Here is a 19,619-nt window from a genome sequence, read left to right on the forward strand (position 1 = left end):
AGATGTTCAGTCTTGTTGCTGGGACAAAATGCCTGAAGAAAAGCAGCTAACCTGAGAAAAGGGTTTATTTCAAGCTTGCAGTTTTCAAGGGGATTTTTTTCATCATGGAGGAAAAAGCATGGCAGAGCAGGCAGCTGGCTTACATCTTCATACATCAGTAGCAGGGCGGGAGCAGAGAGAGTGATCTGGCTTGCCCCGGAGAGCTGGGTTAATAAAGCTCAAAGTCCACCCCTAAAGACACACCTCATCCTCCAAGGCTCTACATCTCAAAGACTCGATCTCTTGATCTAGGTTTAATTACTAGCACTTGAGGGTATGGGGACATCATATATTCAAACCACCACACTGGGAATTAAGGAATTATAATTGAAAGGAATGGTTGGCACAGACCAATGAACACAGAAAGTTCTAGATACATGTTAACTCTTGGTACTGTGATGAGGAAGAGGATGAGACAGGTAATGACTTTAACTTCCTTTCCTCTTCACCTTCTCTTTGTCCTCTGCTTCCTCACTCCCTCTCTCTTTCTCTCTTCCAGCCTCCTGAGTGGTGGGATTATAGGTGTGTACCACATTCCCAGTCAAATAGTAGTGTCTGGAATAGTGGTATAGGAGTTATTCTGTTGCTGAAGGAATAAGTTATAGGTTTCTTTTGTGTGTGTGTTTATTGGGAATTGAAACTAGTGTTTAATGCCATGATAGACAAGTGCTCTACCACTGAGCCATGCCCCCAGCCCCTCACTGTGGATTCTAGACAAGTGCTCTACCTCTGAGCCACGCCCCCAGCCCCTCACTGTGGGTTCTAGACAAGTGCTCTACCTCTGAGCCACGCCCCCAGCCCCTCACTGTGGATTCTAGCAAGTGCTCTACCTCTGAGCCACACCCCCAGCCCCTCACTGTGGATCCTAGACAAGTGCTCTACCTCTGAGCCACGCCCCCAGCCCCTCACTATGGATTCTAGACAAGTGCTCTACCTCTGAGCCACGCCCCCAGCCCCTCACTGTGGATCCTAGACAAGTGCTCTACCTCTGAGCCACGCCCCCAGCCCCTCACTGTGGATCCTAGACAAGTGCTCTACCTCTGAGCCACAACCCCAGCCCCTCACTGTGGATTCTAGACAAGTGCTCTACCTCTGAGCCACGCCCCCAGCCCCTCACTGTGGATTCTAGACAAGTGCGCTACCTCTGAGCCACCTCCCAGCTCCTCACTGTGGATTCTAGAAAAAGGCTCTATGGCTGAGATACATCCTCTGCTCTAAAGGGATACATTTCTCAAGTTTGAACAATACAGATTTATAAGACAAACCAAAGGTGTTAGGAAAAAGCCCACTTTTTAATAGGCTCTTCTCATTCTCATATTAATCCTGGTGAATTATGATGAATGCCTCTGTGGATTTATCTCCAGGATACTCATTCCAGTATTAAGTATAATAGTTCCCATAAAAGTGGGTTCAATGGAATGGTTGAGGCATATGACATCCACATGGCCGAAATGTGATGAGTTAAAACGGTACTGTAGAAAACCATCTACAGACATAATCTGATCGCAGATCCTGCTTGTCACATGAAAAGAATACCGTGGTTAGACCTTGTAGATTCAGCACATATGTGCATGGAAGAACATGCAGGTGATTGAACATTCTCAGTGTTTTCTTCCTAATGATGGGCTCATGGATTTTGTTTTTCTGTGTCTTTTTATGTGTTTGCCATGCATCTTCTGTCTGTGTTTCCTATCAAGAGCTTGTTGTGATTTGGGAAGCCAAAAGACAACAGCCCTGCTGGCAAATACCCATTTTCAGTTTTCAGAGGCATACTCCTTAGAATTTAGAAGTTAAGATTTGGGATGAGTATTCAGGATTTTGCCTTGTGACCTCACCACACCTTGGCAGTCCTTAATTAATATTAATGATGGTGGGCGGCTCGCCGGGCAGAGGGGCAGGAGCTGAGGAGCAGGCAGCCACGAAGGATGACCAGAAGCTTAATCAACATTGGCTGCACGATGTGCGAAGTCGTGGAGGAGCCACGCATCTACCTCGCGGGCATTGTGTCAATGGCAGCAGGGGCGTCTGGGTGTGTACATGCAGAGCTCCAGGGCAGCCCCTCAGTGTTAGCCAGCAGAGCCACAGTGGGACCCATGGGCTGGGCTGGGCCATCCTCCCGGGGGGCCTACCCTATCCAGCTCCCACACCTGCACTAGTCTTTATGTGGGAGAAAGTCTGCATTGTCCTTCTGGCTACCTGGGTGATGGGCTTCCGGCCCAGGAGCCGGGAGCCATGCACAGCCTTTTCTATGCGTAGGTGTGGCTCTCTAGGGAGAGGTGAAGGGAATGGGTCCTTCTCCAAACCTTTAGTGTTGACCACATGTCTGCTGGGTAATAGGGAGAGCAGGAGTCTGAGCCTGGACAGACCTCCTCCTCTTTTAGCTCAGCCAACAAACAGATCAGCGGTTGTGTTCCTGGGCCCTGCTAGGATGGGGCACCTCCAGCCCCCGAGCCCCAAGTGGGCTGTGTTCCGTGCTCCTCTCTTCTGTCCACGAGATACCAGAGTCTCCTTGTAAAATCTGGGCCTGTTGATGGTTCTTTGCCTTGATTTCTTGAGGACTTGTTGCTTCTAAAATGAAGGTTTTGTGAAGTCAGGCTTGTCTCTCCTACAGATCCGTTTCTTCCTCCACCATCTCCCCCTCCACACAGACAGTTGCCATTAATCTCCTAAATTGTGGTGCACACGTGCACGTGTGTGTGTGTGTGTGTGTGTGTGTGTGTGTGCGCACCCCAGCTTGAGGTTGATCTGAGAGCGTGGCACCTGCAAAGCACATGGCTCTACAAATTGAGCTACGCTGTCAGTCCTCAGTCTTTCACTCTCTAACACTGCTTCTTTCTACCTTCAGTGAACAGGTCTCTCTGGGCCACACGATAGCACCTTATCACTGCTTCACCCTCAGCGTTGCTTTTGCAGTTTCTCCTTTTGTTGCCTCTTTTTCTTTATTGACTCTTAGTCTTAGGATGGTGTCTGTGTGTCTTGGTCAGTGTCCAGCATCGTGTCATTACCTCTGAAGCATCCTTCTGAATGCTCATATATTGAAGGCATGAGCGGTGACTTCATCATGAGGGTTATAAGGCGATTGATCCACAGGTAAGACCACCACTGAATGAACTATTAGGAGGTGTGGCCCAGTTGGAGGAGGTGTGTATTTGAATGGTATATCATGCCCTGACTGGTTCTCCCTTCTGTCTGGTCTGTGTTCATTCTCTCTCTCTCTCCTGTCCTTGGCGCCATGAGGTGAGAAACTTTGCTCTGTCCCACGACTCTGCTATCACGTTACGCTGCCCCATCAGAGACTGTAACACAGAATCTGCTAGCCATGCACCAAAACCTCTGAAACTGTGAGCCAAAATAATTACTTCCTCCCTGAAGTTGTTGTCCCTCAGGTACTTTACCTCAGGTATAACTAACACAATGACCTGCCATGGATACTCAAGTCATTGTACTGATGAATGAACTTAAAATGGTGAGGACATAGCCGCTCTTTGCAGGGAGCTTACAGGGGAGACAGACTTCTGCAGTGCATACAAGGGCTCCTCTTCAGGAAATGAACTTTGTAGGGATAGCCAGGGGAGAGAAGAGGTGCTTGATTCATCTGCCTGACAACAGGTGATTCTATGAGGTCTTAGAGCCCAGGGGCCCACTGACTAGACCCACTGGGAGACACTGGAGTGTTCTGTGAGCTGGAAGGCCTGGGGTGCAAATATCATACCCAGAAGTGAGCTCTGGAAAGTTCTGAAATGTGTCACTGCCATTTCACATGGAGCTGGCCACTGTGGAGCTCCTACTGTGTGTCAGGTGTGGGCCGTGGTGAAGCCTTTGGGGTTTCAGCTCTCCCTTCCTTGCCCCTGCCCCCTTCTGCCCTGTGAGCTTTACAGGTCTCCTGGCAGCCAGGCCCAAAGTTGCAGCTGAACCTGGACAGTGGGGGTGGGTGGGTGAGCCTTGCCCACCAGCGGCGCCATATGCCCACGCCTCAGCCTATTCCAGTCATGTCCCCGGGCTGTCCAGCTGTCACTGCTATAATTACGCAGCACGGCCGCGGGAAGTGTGTGGTTGTGGGGACCCTCCGGCCTCCTTAGAACTTTACTACTGTTGTTATGGCTTCTCAGGACACGGTCTGCCTTCTGTTGGTCTCTTGAAAACGGCTGTAATTCCCATCCATCACTGGGCAAGCCAGCTGCTGCAGGGGCAGCTGTCAGAGAGGGGCCTGCATGCTCCCACTGTAGATCTGACCTTGGGGAGGTGGCAGCTCCAAGCCAAGGCCCTGTCTCACACAACATTTGGGTCACCTCTTTTCTCTGGGCCAAGGGAGCCAGCTTTCCAATTGTGCGGGGGCACTGACCTGTTTGTCTTTCGCCTTGTGTCTACCCCATACCATGAACTTCACAAGGGAAGGGCGCAGTACTTGCCACAGACAACCTTCTCCGATGAAGAGCCTTCTTTTAGCTTTTAAATTGCTCTCTTTCCCAGTGCAAAAGACAGACACAGTGAAAACCAAGATGTGCCCCGTTGGACGAAGTTTTAGGCATTATACTCACCTGTACAAGGACGGTATTATTTATTCTTTGAAACAACACCATGAAATAGACTTTGGGCAGGTAAGCAGCCCTATCCAGAGAGGTTAGGAAACTGTTCCAATGTCACACAGCTGGGTGGGGTGGAGTAAGGGCTAAGGGATTTGCAACTAGTGAAATCTCTCAGGTTGTGCATATGGGCTTCGTTTCAGGAAATGTTGAAAATAGAAAAGCAGAAGAGTAAACATCAAGAACTTCACTTTCCAAATGCAGCCCATTGTGACCCAAGACATTTCTATTGAATCCCTTTCTGTTCCTTGTTTTCTCACAGTTATGATTTAGCTTGCACAGTCATTCTTTGTCTTGTGTCTTGAAAGCGATTATTATCATCTAAAGTTTTTTTCCATATTGTGGGGTTTTTTGTTCTTTTACTGTTTCCCCTTTTGTTGCTAATTGGGTTGTACCTAAGATGTCCCTAGTGAAACCAACAAAGTGACACTGTGGTGTGTGTGTGTGTGTGTGCGTGTGTGCATGCGGGTCAAGAGAGAGGGAGAGAGGCTATAATTAGCCTCTCGTTAAAGTCTGTAAGGCACCATGGAGTCCACTCTGGAAAGCCCTCTGAGGTGAATGTGAAACTCACCTTGGAGAAGAAGATAGGGGTTATGCAGTTAAAGGCAGTTAAATACGTTGCCCAGCATCACACTGCTGATCAGAAACGACATCAGAATCCAGACCGGCGCCACTTTGACAAAGCTCCTACTTTAACCATTAATCTACATTTTGACTCAAAAGATTTTTCCATATTAAGTTTTTAATCTTTCATTTTTGGGACACGCTTCCCTAGATAGGATTTGTGGATCACAGGGGTTTACAACAGTGACTTGAGTTAGAGAAATGTCTACATCATCACTGTTGTCTCCCCTATACTCCTGGACCTTATCTTGCCTCAGCGTTAGGATTATTAACAGTCCCCAGTTCTCAGTGGCATGTGACAACCCAGGGTTCCTTCTTTCTCGTGCTCCATGTCCATGTTGAATTGCCTGGGCTCTGCTCCAGGTGTCTTCATGTGGGGACCGCTCACTGAGCTGTGCCGTCTGGAGCATTGCTTGACCACTTGCATACACAAGGCAAGCTTTGGGTGTCTTCAGCTGGTGGCAGGATGATGCTTCTCATAGGTCGTAAATAGCACTTCTGCTCACAGCTCATTGGCTGAGAGCAGTCACATGGTCCCACTGCACAGTAAGCGGAATCCTAGTCACATTGTCCCATCCACCCGCCCACTCAGAGGCAGGAAGTAGAGTCTTTCATGTGCCCTCGGGGAGAAAGGGCTTCAAGTCTGCTGAAGACCCAAAGGACAAATTCAGTAGTAAAAGTTGCTCATCTAATGGCTTAGCGGTTAAGTGCTTGCCTGTGAAGCCTAAGGACCCCGGTTCAAGGCTCAGGTCCCCAGGTCCCACGTTAGCCAGATGCACAAGGGGCGCATGCGTCTGGAGTTCGTTTGCAGAGGCTGGAAGCCCTGGCACGCCCATTCTCTCCCTCTCCCTCTATCTGTCTTTCTCTCTGTGTCTGTCGCTCTCAAATAAATAAATAAAAAATGAACAACAAAAAAAAATATAAAAAAAAAGTTGCTCATCTAATCATTGAAACTAGTAGCACGTTGTTGCTTTCTTTGACATATTTTTCTTTATTATTATTTTGTTAAGCAGAAACTTTATATGGATGCATCATGTGGTGGTATCATCATTTTCTTCCTCCCTGTCCCCATTCTACTGAGGTCCTCTTCAGTGGGATTGCTGGTATTCCCCATGGGGTTATGAGAGCAGCAGTCAGTCACTGGGGGGAGGGGGGTGTCGATGCCTCTGGACATTCCCTCCAACCCTGTGGCTCTTCTGCAAAATCCCCCGAGCTGTGGTGGGTGGGTTTTAAGTCTACGTTAGTGTTGAGCTCTCAGCAGCTTCTGGGTTTCTGCTTCGTTGTGTTTTGAGTCTCCTCAGTGTCTGTTGTCATCACGCTGGAGCAGGTTGTCAGGCTCCCTATGGAAGCAGCGCTCTTGCTTGTCTCACCAGTTCCTCTGTAGTTTCCCCTGGGCCCTGGCTGATGTGGGAGGGCTGGTTCATTTCCTGCCAGGGAGTCAGCTAGATTTTGCTTGTAGTTGCTTCTCACCACCTTCTGACAAAGAAAAACAAATTCTCCCATGGACAGTGAGATCAGCATAGGTTAAAGGGGATGCACATTGTTAGAGAAATTTTGATGGGTGTAACCTCTCTTTTTGGCCAAAAGCTAGTGGTAGCTTCTCATTGGAGTCCATTATCTTGATCTCCCTAGGATTGTGACTCAGTTCCCAGTTCCAGATATGGATTCCATTCCACTGAGTGGATGTCTCAGCCAATCAGCAAGCCACTGGTCACACGCCTCGGCTGGGCACCACCGCTGCACAGGCGAGTAGCTCTCGGCAGCCTGGCTGCTGTTGTGGAGCAGCGTCCCCTGCTTGCTCGCAATGCGGTTGGCCAGTTTCCCCCAGAAGCTCATGTAGTGCTTTCCTAAGTCTAAACCACAAAAACAAAAAGAGAGTGCCAGAAGCAGCAAGATGGGCTGGAGGGATGGCTTAGCAGTTAAGGCATTTGCCAGCAAAGCCAAAGGACCCAGGCTTGAGTCCTCAGTACTCACATAAATCCAGATGCACAAGGTGGCGCAGCCATTTGGAGTTCATTTGCAGTGGCTAGAGGCCCTGCTGTGCCCATTCACTCTCTCTCATAAAAAATAAAATACTTAAAAAAGAAATAGTAGAAGCAAGAGAGAAACAACTCATTACATATAAAGGCAATCACATACTTATTACCTCAGATTTTTCAATGGAAACTCTGAGCTAGAAGGACTTGAAATGGAGCACTTCAAAGTCTTAAAAAACTATGGTTTTCAACCCAAACTACTGTACCCAGCAAAAGCATCCCTCATAATAGATGGGGAATGGAAAACTGTCTATGGTAAAAGTCAGCTCTATCATTACAGGAACATGAGGCAAACCTACAGAGGACACTTCAGGGAATACTCCACACAGAAGAGTCGAACAACCTACAAGAGCCATCAAGAGGAGCAGTCCAACAACCAAGACTGGAGCAGGCATGAAAACATACGCAATTTTTCCTGAGAAGTCTTCATATTTTCTTGGCCAGTTGTCTCTCCTCTTGTTACTGGGGTGTCCTGTTCTTAGACCTTTCATCTGCAATATCTTAATGGTTTTCTCATGTGGCCATGTCCCTAAAGGTATCTCTGATTAGTGAAAACACATGGTGTCTTAAAGCCCAATTCTCCTCAGATATTTTTAAGCCTATATATGCAAATCATCCTAACAATCTTCTTCTATTTCCCCAAAGAAGGGACCCAGAATTTAAGTTATCATCAGGTTGAATTAATTTATGGCAAGTTCTGCTTTTCACTTAATTGGTATATTCTGCATGAACTTCCTGGGTAATCTGAAGAGTTTTGACATTGGGGCTTCACAATTCTAGTACCTTCTTGGACTCCTGTCTCTCTCTTTGGCCTTACACATCCCATCTGTGACTCAACCCTGAGGGTCTGGTCACAGCCATGCAGCTCTTTAGGTCCACCTTCTCCTCCTGTCCTCATACCTCTGCCACAGGTACGGGGGGCAGCTGGACAATCAGAATATCTTCCTAAGCTGCATCACATAGCATATTAGGTACTTTCATATCACGCTGACATAATACCTGACAGAAACAACTTCTGAGAGGCAGGAGTTCTTTGGGCTCACAGTTTCTGAGGGCACCAGTCACTTATGGTAGGGAAGGAGTGATGGCATTGCTCACTGCATGGGGATGGGAATGTGTGGAGAAACTGCTCACAATGCACAGACCAAGGAGCAGACAGTGGGACCAAGAACAAGGCTGGGATAGAACCTTCCAAGATTCACTCCTACTGACCTGCTTCCGCCAGGCAAGCCCATCTACTGAAGGCTCTATCGACAGCCTCGGAAAATAGCACACCCACTGGAAACTAAGTATTCCAGACATGAACCTGTGTGGGACATGTCACATGCACACCGTAACTGTGAGAGAAAAGGTCATGATGTCCCAGTCCTTCATGACAGATCTGCCAAGAGGGCCATTCACCGCCTCACACGCATTCAACACACACACGTTCACGCCCTCACACGCATTCAACACACACACGTTCACCCCCTCACACGCATTCAACACACACACGTTCACCCCTCACACGCATTCAACACACACACGTTCACCCCTCACACGCATTCAACACACACACGTTCACCCCTCACACGCATTCAACACACACACGTTCACCCCCTCACACGCATTCAACACACACACGTTCACCCCTCACACGCATTCAACACACACACGTTCACCCCCTCACACGCATTCAACACACACACGTTCACCCCCTCACACGCATTCAACACACACACGTTCACCCCTCACACGCATTCAACACACACACGTTCACCCCCTCACACGCATTCACCCCCTCACACGCATTCAACACACACACGTTCACCCCCTCACACGCATTCAACACACACACGTTCACCCCCTCACACGCATTCAACACACACACGTTCACCCCTCACACGCATTCAACACGCACACGTTCACCCCTCACACGCATTCAACACGCACACGTTCACCCCTCACACGCATTCAACACGCACACGTTCACCCCCTCACACGCATTCAACACACACACGTTCACCCCTCACACGCATTCAACACACACACGTTCACCCCCTCACACGCATTCAACACGCACACGTTCACCCCTCACACGCATTCAACACGCACACGTTCACCCCTCACACGCATTCAACACGCACACGTTCACCCCTCACACGCATTCAACACGCACACGTTCACCCCTCACACGCATTCAACACACACACGTTCACCCCTCACACGCATTCAACAAACACACGTTCACCCCTCACACGCACTCAACACACACACGTTCACCCCCCCACACGCATTCAACACACACACGTTCACCCCCTCACACGCATTCAACACTCTCACACGTTCACCCCTCACACGCATTCAACACACACACGTTCACCCCTCACACGCACTCAACACACACACGTTCACCCCCTCACACGCATTCAACACACACACGTTCACCCCTCACACGCATTCAACACTCTCACACGCAGCAGCACTGCAGGTGGGTCACATAGGTAATTATGTTAATTTTGTTATTTATAAATTATAGTTATAAAAACAACTTTAACCGTTCAGATAGTAATGATTTTATAGTTATAAATTAACTTTCATGTGAATTGAGAAAGTGTTTGCCTAGCATATTAAACTTGTGCATCGACAGAATATCATGATTTGGGATGTGTAAACCAGTAAAAGTGAGCCAACATAAACATTTATCGCAGCTGTGATGTGGGCAATATAAGGGGGGGCAACTTGTGTTTGTGGATAAAATGTTTAAAATTTACCTACTTTGAAAAATGCCTTATATTATGACTGACAGAATACCAAACTTACTCATCCTGTGTACTATAGCCTTGTACACAGGGACCACACTTTCCTTGCTCTCTCTGCCCCCCCCAAACCCCAGGTTCATTATGAAATTAAGTTTCTCAGGCTCCCATATGAGTGACATCTGGTAATGCCTGTCCTTCTGATCTCAGCTCTTCTCATTTGACACCCTGTCCTTCACGTTGGTCCATGTTGCTGCCCATGACAGGAGCTCATTCTTCTCTATGGCTGAATGATATTCCATTGTGTGCATGTGTGTGGATACACGTGTGCTTTATACCTTTGTCCCATGTAGCAAAGTATCGAATTGTACCCATAGCTATGTATAAATATTATGAATGAATCTAAAATTAGAAGACATAATTGGGGGCTGGAGAGATGGCTCAGTGTTTAAGGCACTTGCCTGCAAAGTCTAAAGACCTGGGTTTGATTCCCCAGTCCTATGTAAAGCTAGATGCACAGCGGTACATGCAACTGGAGTTTGTTTGCAGTGGCTGGAGCCCTGGCATGCTCATTTTCTCCTTCTCTCTTTCTCTCTTTCTCTGTCTCTCTCTCCTCTCACTCTCTCTCTGCTTGCAAACTAATAAATAAAAATATTTAAAAATCAATGAAGTAATTGGAACACATAGATTTGGCAAAGATAGTGGGATAGCATATAAAGAACCTGAATTTGGGAAAAACCATTAATTACAGCAAGCTAGCATCTTCACTTGCAGGGTCTTTGAATCAGTCCCAGTCTAGCTTTCAGGCCCCTCACCCCACTGACAACATTTTGCATAGAAACAGTGTTCATCCCTAATGTTTCTCCTCCTCAGTGCCTTCTCTCTTTCTTCCTAGCAAAGGCATTCATCTCTCTCTGCTTCTTGACTGCAGATGTGATATGACCAGCTACTCCCTGCTATAATTTCCTCCATTTATAGTCATTTTAGTTTCAGCTTACTCTCTACTTTGCATTTTCCTTGAGCGGTCAATGTCTCATTTTCTCTTCTAAGGAGTTATTTATTTGGCAGGGCAACCTGGGCTTGTTTTCACTGGTCATGATAGGCTTATGGAAGGTGCTTTTAGGATTAATCAGAAGAACTTTCTGCTTAGCATGCAGCGGGCTCCTCCCAGCAGCCCCCTGAGACTTGCATTTCAAATGTGAGGGTGAACCAAGGCTTAGGCGTCACCCGGTGCCATGCAGCCAGGTGTGGTGGGGGTTCAGATCAGAAGCCACTCCCCATCCCATGCTTTCCCGCTCTCCACAGTGCTCCTGCTTCCCACAGCACCTTCCCATCCTAGGGGCTCAGAAAGGCTGCTGGGTTGGTGAGCTGTGCACATGCTTTGATTCTTGTGACTGACTTTTACACCTGACAACTGTCTTAGCTTTCATTGCTATGACAAATGCCTGAGGTAAATAAAGTTAAAAAAAGTTTCTTTTGACTCATAGCTTCTGAGGTCCCAGGCTTTGATTGATGAGCTCTAGAGCTTCAGGACTTATAGTGAGGTAGTGTGCTTTGGTCAGGAACATGCAGAGAGAACTGCTGGAGAGAAGGTGGGTGGAGGAGGGACAGGGGAAGGTGGAGAAGGTCGAGGAAGAGATAAAGAAGAATGAATGAATGAATGAATGCACAGGCTCACATAGTCTCCTTGACAAAACACCCCTAGTTACCTACAAGCTCCCTGAAGGTTCTACCTCCTAATGGCTCCACCATATGCCAATAGCGTTGAGTTAACACCTGGACTACTGGGGGACACGTAAGATCCAGAGGACAGGCAATAGCACCTCCACAAACTGAAGCCAAAGGAAGTTTCCCCCTTCTGCCACAAATGATACAGTACTGTGGCCAGTTTCAGGTTGTGAGCCATTTTTAAAAGCTGGGGCCATTGGCCTGAAGGAAGTCCATATAACCAGGTGCAAGGACACCATAGCAGTAGGACACGTCTCAGCAGTCCCGAGTCTACTGCCCATCCCCAAAGAGAACTCTAGCTGTGTAACTGGATAATTACCCAAACATTTCCATGAGTGTTGGACACAGGGTATGGGGTGACGTTGATGCATGGGGTCTCCTGTACAAGCAAAGGGTCTTTGGGATTAGGTGGTAAGTGGTGTCCTGGTCACAAAACACTGACCTATTGCTTCTTTCCCTAACCCCTGACCATGTACTCAGACTAGATGTCCTGAGTAGTGAATGCAGTGCCCGGGCTTGGCTCTGAGACTGTGGAATCAAAGCCATCCAGCTAAGGACAGACTGGAATTGCTCCTCACTCAGCTACTTTCAACATTAGTAGTTGCAGTGTGATTCCAAGGGAAGATGGTGGTAAACATGAGTTGTACGCAGGAGTCCAGGATACCATAGGAACAGTGGGAAGTGTTCTGCCTTCATTTAACTCACCAGTGCACAGAATATTAAAGCCAGAAGAATACTGTAAACTAAAGATGATTACCATTGTGAAGCCTAATGTTCTTTTCAATATACCTGGATTTGGAATCATCTAGGAGTCAACCCACTGGGCGTGTCTGTGAGTCTGTTTCCAGAGAGGTATAACGAAGAGGGGAAGACCCATCCTGAAGGTGGGTAGAACCATAACAAGGTCTGGGGCCCATGATGAGTTTTATAAAAGGGCGAAAGGGAAAGTGAGCTGAGCATCAGCATTCATCTCTCTCTCTGCTTCCTGAGGGCAGGTGTGATGTGGCCAGCCACTGCCCGCTCCTGCTGCCCCTGGGCCGTAGTGAAATGGAGCTCTTCTAAACTGTGAGCCCACACAAATCCCTCCCTGAACTTGCTCTTGTCAGGGATTTTGTTAGCGTGATGAGGAAAGTAACTAATGCAACTCAACTTGAGTTGCTCTCATCCCAGCTAAAGCGGCAGACATTGGGTCTTTGCTAGGGCGCTTTAGTGTGGCTTCCCGTTCATGGTCTGTAATTTGGCAAATGTGTTCTTTTCCATGTTTACCAAAAATGATCAGAAACAGCCCATATTCACACGAAGTGGATAACAGTTCACATTTATGGTTCTCTACTGGGCGATGCCACCTTTCCTTTTCTTTGTCATAGTGTGCTCCAGTGACTGGTCTGTAGCAGTTACTTTCTTGTTTCTGGGACAAAATGCCCCACCAGACGCAGCTTATGGAAGGAAAGGGTTTATTTCCAGCTGACAGTTTCAAGGGCAGGCTTATCACGGTAGAGAAAGCATGGCAGGAGCAGATAGCTGGGTGTCAGATTTTGTCACCTCGCCAGGGAGGCAACAGCAAGAGTGAGATGGCTAGACAGCACTGAAAAGCAAGCCTGGACTGTACAATACCAAGGCCAGAGGCCAGCTCCCAGTGACCCACCTCCTCCAACAGGGGCCAACTACCAAAGGCTCTGCGTGCTGGGGACAAGGTATGAAGCTTACTCCCAACTGCATGAGGCTACTGAGGAACACTGTACCCTCAAACCCCCAGACTGCCCCCTCACAGTGACCTGTTATAAGAATAATAAGCTGATGGGTCTGATATTTTAAGCCTAGTTGAGGCCTTGGTGAAATGTGTATAGTCCAGAGAATGGGAGATAAATTCTATAAAGACTTGAGGGGCCTACCACACTAAAGTATTTTAGGGACTCTAGTCAGGCTGGGAGTATGGGTCAGTGGTAGAAATACTGCCTACAATCCATCAATTAAGGCCTGGGACATGGGCTCAGTGATAGAAAACTTGTACCAGTGAGGGGCTGGGGGCATGGCTCAGAGGTAGAGTACTTGTCTAGAATCCACAGTGAGGGGCTGGGGGCGTGGCTCAGAGGTAGAGCACTTGTCTAGAATCCACAGTGAGGGGCTGGGGGCGTGGCTCAGAGGTAGAGCACTTGTCTAGAATCCACAGTGAGGGCTGGGGGCGTGGCTCAGTGGTAGAGCACTTGTCTAGAATCCACAGTGAGGGGCTGGGGGTGTGGCTCAGAGGTAGAGAACTTGTCTAGAATCCATAGGGAGGGGCTGGGTACATGGGTTCAGTGGTAGAAAGCTTGTGTGGAATCCACAATGAGGGGCTGGGGGCATGGCTCAGTGTTAGAGTGCTGGTCTAGAATCCACCAGGGCGGGGCTGGGGTTGTGGCTCAGTGGTAGAGCATTTGTCTAGAACCCACCACTGAGGGACTGGGGACGTGGCTCAGTGGGAGATTCTCCATCCTTAGCACCATAGATATGTCAGGCCCTGCGTCTCGGTTCTCTTAACTATGTCTTGCCATAGCCCAACTCCCTCTTCTTCTTGGCCTCCCACTGGGGAACAGCATGTATTTAAGGTGATCCAAGAAGAGGAAACAAACATTATTGTGAAGAAGTTTATGTGTTTAGTAGATATTCCATCCTGGAGACCCAGGATTAAGGAAGCTCGATAGCCAAGATAATAATGGTGAGGTCTTAATAGGTGCTCCTGCACGCACCAGATACATGTCAAGAGGCATTTGCAGGGCCGCCTGGGGCACAATGAGACTGAGCCTCTGGAGGGAGCCAAGTGGCATAGGAAGTGTGGGGAGGAGCAAGGACAGAGGCCCTGCATGGGGCCGCGGAGGCAGACTGGCCGCGGGCTGGAGAAGAGTAGTGGAGAGAAGAAGGAGGTCCAGTCTTCTGTGGGATGGGCAGGCGCAGAGCTCTTGCGGGCTGTCACCGCTGTCACCACGTTGTCACATCTGAGCTTCTGTTCTCGGCACCCAGTCCTCCTAGAGCCTTGTGACGGGGCAGCCATGTTTATGTGTATCTGAGTCGGAATAATCGGTTCCATTTCACAAGGCAGCCTGAGCTTTGGGTTATAAGCAGTTCACGCAAGACTGTATCTTCCCAGCCAGGCTTAGCATTCTCCCACCTTACGAAAATCTGCTCTTTTAATTAGCAGTGTGTGTGAGAATATATCTGGTGCACAGATGCAGTTAATAACGGAACCGGCTCAGACTACTGGGTGAGACTTCTATAAGGGGCTTAAAATATGGAACATTGCTGCTAAAGACCTTTCCAGATCTCGGCGGTGTGAGGCTGGAGATCGGACCGTGCTCACAATGTGTGGTGATGCATAAATATTAGCCTTAAATAACTGTGAATACCTTGTTTCCTAAAAGATTAGTGGCTCTTCCCTGTGTGATAAATTGTGTGAATTACAGTGCGGACCTGTCTTCCCACTGTATTATCCCATAGCCTTTTAAATAACCAAGTCCAAATTACACTCGGCAAGCTGTAGGCAATGCATGGGCAAGCTTTAGGGAGAGGGCTGAAACTTGGTTCACCCTTCCATCCTTTTCCTCTCTATGCCTTTATGCCACCATTACTGTTATCTTTCTTGTAATTCATTTCTCTCTCTCCTCTCTCTCGTTCGCTCTCTCTGTCTCTCTTACTCCCTCCTTCCTCCATGTCCATCTGAATCTGTCTTGTCTATTGGTATATTGATGGGACAATGACAGCTGACTTTTCCAAGTTGTGCCAGACATTCAAGTGGGCGTTCTAAGCCCTATGCTATTATTTCACTGACCTCTAACAATTTTTTTTTAATCTTTGTTAGTTATGAACATTCTCAGTGTGTGAACAGCACATGTTGGTACCATCACTAGCCTCCTCCCTGTCCTCCCCCTTCTGAAGAGACCCTCCTTGTTGGGGATTGTGGATGGTGCATTGTGGGGGTAGCCATCAGTGAGGGGGAAGAGGCAATGTCTCTGTGCATAATGCCCCAACTTGTGGCTCTGACAACCTTTCCAACCCCTCTTCTGCGAAGTTCCCTGAGCCATGCTGTGTTCGTTTTAGGTCTACTCAGTGATGAGGTCCTGGGAGTCTCTGTGTCTCTGGATCTCTGGTTTGGTAGGAGTTGAGTGTTCTCTGTGTCTATCTCCTTCACCCTTGTGCTGATACCTGGTTCACCAAGAAAGCAGCACTCTTGCTCCTTTCCCCAATTCCTCTATGGTTTCAGCTGGGGCCCTGGTGAGGTGCGATGGGCTGATTCTCTGCTCAGGATCTGAGTCCATCTGAAAAAGAAAAGCAGATACTTGTAACAATCTTGGCAGGGTTTTGCACATTGACTATATCCACTATGAAGACTCATTTACTGAGGCACAGAGAGATGTTTATATATTATAGAATCTGGTATTTTGTCTGATAGTGCACTGTGATGGTTTTCTTGTCAACTTCATGGGATTTAGAACTGCCATGCAGACAAATCTCTGGGCCTGCAAGGGATTTCATGGCAGTGCTGTTCCATAGGCTAGTCTCTCTCTCTCTCTCTCTCTCTCTCTCTCTCTCTTTTTGAGGTAGTGTCTCACACTAGCCCAGGCTAACCTGGGATTCACTACTTATTCTCAGTATGGCCTCAAACTCACAGCAGTCTTCCTACCTCTGTCTCTGCCTCCCAAGTGTTGGGATTAAAGGCATATGCCACCATGCCCAGCTCTTAAATTGCTTCTTAATCAGATATTTAGTCAAAGCAATGAGACTCCACAGTCAGATACGTGGACCATGCATATTTTCTCTCAGGTATTATCTTGTCGTTTTTTAAAAAAATTTTAAAATTTGTGTTGAAAGGAGGGGCGTACATTGCTTTCTGGCTTGGTAAGAGCCATTCCTATGGGGGAACTTTAGAAGCTGATTGGAATTTTGGGGTTGGGGCTTTGTACTAGAATTGTGGTCTGATGCTGAGTTGATTCAAAAGTTACCCAGACCATCATCCACTGGCAGGGAACTCACTTTGTGAGAATAGGGAAGACATATGTTGGTAAATCCTAGATATTCCTGATAAGGTAGGAAACAGAATTTCCCAGAAAAGCCAGAGGTCAGAGTTGCCCCAGAGCTTTGGAGAATGGGCATTCAGCAGTGCTGGGTGTTTCCCCGAGCCCCTTCCTAAGACATAACAGCTGGATGCTTTGCCAGCATTTCATGATGTCCTTTCATTGCCAAGTAGCCTAGGCTGAACCAAATGGAGCAGGTTGTCCGTCATTTCATGGGGTACCAAAGCTGTGATGTGGTCATTAGCTGCTTTGGTCTGGGTCCCAGTCCCTTATGCTGCCCCAGACCCCAAGATTGCTCCCCATTACTTTTCTGAGCAGTGGAATCCCTCTGCCCGCCGATTGCCATGGTATCACTTACAGTTGCCATGGCACCATCACGTCACCCTCTCACTCTAGAATCCTGCTCCTGATCTCGCGTGGGTGCTGTTACTTTCTGCACAAATCACTGTTCTCAGCACCCTGCTTTGCTCCATCTCTGATTTCTCAGTGGTGAGGTCCAGAGGTGGACACAATACCCCAGTGCATTTGTCATCGTTCTATCCCTGTGACCACAGCACCTGACTGCAGCAGCATAAGGAAGGAAGGGTTTGCTTTGGCTCCTGGCTTAGAGGGTTCAGTCCATGGCCACCTGGTCTCATTTATTTGGACAGAGCATGATGGTGTCAGGTGTGTGTGGAGAAAGTGTCTCTTCACTGTGTGGAGGACAGGAAGTACAGAGCCACACAGAAAGGGGGCATAGACCAGACAACCTCAAGGACCCTTCCTCAGTGACCCACTTCCTGTAGCGAAGGTTCATCTCCTGAAGTTTCTATAACTTTCCAAAATAGTGTCACCAGCAAGGGGACTAAGTACTCAATCATGAGGCTTTGAGGGGGGGGTGTTGTGATACTGACATGTCACATGTAGGACATGCTGTCTATGTGTAATTACACTGGGTCTGCCCTGAGTGACAATGTGGCCCTGGGCTTAAGGTTTGCTGCGATCCAGAACCACACTTACTGTCTGAGCCGGTAACAAAGTCACCTCATACACCAAGTACCTATTGAGCACTTGTTCTTGGCTGCACAGAGAACCAGAGGCGTGAGGCCAAGCAGTGGGCACAGCCTAGATGCCCTCTCTCCCCAAACGGCCCTGTCGTAGCTTCTGTTTCTAAGAAGCACCCAGGTGCTATCAAATACACGTGCAATCACACCACTTACGAATTATGTAAGTCTCTCACCTGGGAATGTGACGTAGAGAAATGAGGGATGTTCCCTACATAAGACAGGATGATCAGAGGAGATTACTGGAGCATGACCAAAGTGGAGATCATGTGGGGTGAGAGTAGACTGTGCCAAACACCAGCAGGTCTGCTGGGGACGTGGGAGGTTAGAAATGTCCCTCAGTGATAGACGCTGTGCGAACCCGGCAGCTCTGAGGTGGAGACACCAGCACAGGACTGGTGTTTAGGATCTGGGGATAGAATGAGATCCTGAGGGGACATATAAAGAAGGAAGGAGGATGGGCCTCCGATCCCAGGTTCTTTGGAATGGTCTGGGAATAGGAGAAGGAGAGAGAGAAGAGCAGCTGAGGAACTGGGTGTAGGAGAGGCAGGAGCAGATACCTTCAGGGCAGCCAGAGACACACACCACCAAGTAGGCACGCAGAAAGACAGAGCTGGCCTGGGCCATCTGCTCAGATGTCGTCAACCTGAGGACGGGGCACCACCCTTCCTGATTGGTCTGTCCACAGTCATGCTCCCGTCCCCCACACATGTTCTATAGGTGCTTGCTCCACTCCTGCCAGGTGTTTCCTGGGAAGCACAAGGTGGGATTCCAGAGAGTTCACTGCTCTTCAGCCTGGGAGGAGGGAACGATCAGCCTCCCGTCCCAGGGAGGGCAGTCCATTCAGCCCTTCTGCTGGCAGCCCTGCTGCCCGAGGCACGGCTCTCAGCCCACCTTCCTCCCCGCACCCCTGCCCCCCAGGTTCCTCCTGAGAGCTTTCTCAGTCAGAGACACACCTCTGCTTCTTCTGATGTGGCGACTTCGCTCCCCTCTTTACCGTCACACACTAAGCATCCATCCTCCATGGCATCTCCACGCCACCTTCATGGAGAAAACAAGAGAGGGCTTCCCGCAGGATGAACGAAGCTGAAGGGACACTGCTCAGCTCAGGCTTGGCCCCAGCAGCGCGGGGCGGTCACCGTGAGACTCAGAGCACACGCCGTCTGTCTCAGGGTGAAAAGAGACAACGGAGGGACGGGGAAGAGCTGTCCCGGGCTCCGGGCTTCACAACGCGGCGACTCCTGCTTCATGTCTGCTCTACCTGGTAAAGCCTTACCGTCCGGACACAGGAACAAGTGCTTTAACCTTGAAAGATTAAAATATTTTTATGCAATCAGTAAATTCCGTTATTAAATGTTTCAGCAGCTAAATTAAATGATAAGAATAACCAGTATTTTGAAATTCTGAACATCTTATAATTAGACCAGCCTTTAAAAAAATATTCCAAGTTAAGGCACATTAGAATGTATTCCACAACATGGAGACAGCCTGACAAAGAAACATTATTCTTAGATTTACAATTAATTACCCTTATGTCTATACCTTGCATTCAATTTGCATATCTTAAAAATGCTGTAAATTTCACAGGGTTCCTTGTTATTTAAGATCATTCTGCTTAGCAAAAGTTTCTTCAGTGATAACTTTCTCTCGATTATGGAGTTGGGAGGTCAGTAAATCTGACTCGGCTTTGCTCCCCAATGTTATAATTTTTCCTTGTGTGTGTGTGTGTGTGTGTGTGTGTGTGTGTGTGTGCGTTTCATTATTTGGTCCCTTGTTCCTTCTG

This window comes from Jaculus jaculus, chromosome 7 (genome assembly GCF_020740685.1).
Source record: "Jaculus jaculus isolate mJacJac1 chromosome 7, mJacJac1.mat.Y.cur, whole genome shotgun sequence".
Lineage (NCBI taxonomy): Eukaryota > Metazoa > Chordata > Mammalia > Rodentia > Dipodidae > Jaculus > Jaculus jaculus.